The sequence below is a fragment of the Triticum dicoccoides genome, chromosome 3B (genome assembly GCF_002162155.2).
Source record: "Triticum dicoccoides isolate Atlit2015 ecotype Zavitan chromosome 3B, WEW_v2.0, whole genome shotgun sequence".
NCBI classification, from domain to species: domain Eukaryota; kingdom Viridiplantae; phylum Streptophyta; class Magnoliopsida; order Poales; family Poaceae; genus Triticum; species Triticum dicoccoides.
The window spans coordinates 690,378,751-690,380,381 of NC_041385.1; positions in this window are offsets into that span (position 1 = coordinate 690,378,751).

Consider the following 1,631-nt stretch of genomic DNA (forward strand, 5'->3'; position numbering starts at 1 on the left):
ATTTTTCACTGTTAATATACGCATGATGTTGTCTTTTTTGAAGGAGCGTATACTTATTTTATGTTTGTTGAATTGGAAGTATACACTTAATAGAACTGAAAGAAAATAGGTAGCTCTCTCATCAAGAAATATCTACAATTTTTTTAGAATGTAAATATGTACAAATATTATTGTAGGAGTATATATGCCTCTTGGGAAGGAAGTATATACTTGTTAAGTGGTGGTCAACAGGATACATACTTTTCTGGTAGAGGTACAAGAAGTTGTATCATATACCAAATATTTTTCAGAATGCAAATAGGTACAATTTAAAGGAGTTTATATTGCCTCTTGGCAAGGGAGTATATACTTGTCAAGTGGCCACAACAAGATGCCTACTTAATTTTCACCTAGAGTTGCAGGAAGTTGTATCATGTAACAAATATCTAGAAAGCAAATACATAGAATTTTAAACGAGTTTATACTGCCTCTTGGGAAAGTAGTATATACTTGTCAAGTGGCAACAACGTACATACTTCTCTGGTGGTGCTACAGGAACCTGTATCTTATAACAAATTTGTATCTTGATCAGAACATGCAACTACTCTTACATTTTTAAGAACGATTAAATGCTAGAAAAATAGGGAGTACAAAAAAGATAGTATCTTCCATCAAGCTCCACATGACACCAAATATACTTTAAGAAAAATCGATTGGACGACCGGTCACATGAATTCTACATGCTTTGCACCCATGGTAACTGTGGTGACACAAGGTGCTTCTTCCTTGTTTCTTCAATCAATTGACGGGTGGCTGCAACGATTAATCCAAGTACAAGATCGGTATTAGTATGGGATATATTTTTAGTCAAAACAGTAAGGGGTTAAAGCACAACTACATGTATATATTCATCTTTTATTAAAATCCACTAACTAGATGACGGAAGGGATTGATATTCTCACAATCTCACTAAACAAGATATGTGTTTTTCGATTATTTGGTAACATAATACAATCACAATTCCATTGTCAGGAAAAGAAAGTAAAATAAAATTAATTAGCACGTAACCATTGTATAGATTTATAGCCAATATGCAGTGGTTTCCGCCTATTACATCAAAGGAGTTGCTAAAGAACTGATGCCGCTAGGAGTTTATGCATGCATGCAGATAGTGATGGGACAAATCAATCAGGTATACTTAGCATTTGTTGAATCCATAGCCAGCTGCTTGCCGTTGATGTTGGTGCTTCAAGCTCGACTAGGTCACCAGGAGCAACTCGGTGGTCGGGTTAGGATGCATGCACACGTCCATGTGAATTGGCGACGCCGCAGCCAGGTGCCGATCAAGTTGTTGTCGCCGTCGCCGCCGACGCCGCCGTTGACTGCCGCGGGAGTAGAGATGAACATGTGGTGTGTGCTCCGTTGAATGAGGTGAATAAAAAAAAACCCCAAAATAGGATCACTAACGACCTAAGATTGAATGGATTTTTCCCACGGTTTATCCTTTTACGTAAATGTTAAACGGGGTTAAACGCTTCAACCCTGCAGCGTTGCGAACGAATGAATCACAGCCACGTAGGACAGGAGTACGTACTCCTAGGAGTACCAACTCATTTTCCTATATATATATATATATATATATATGTGTGTGT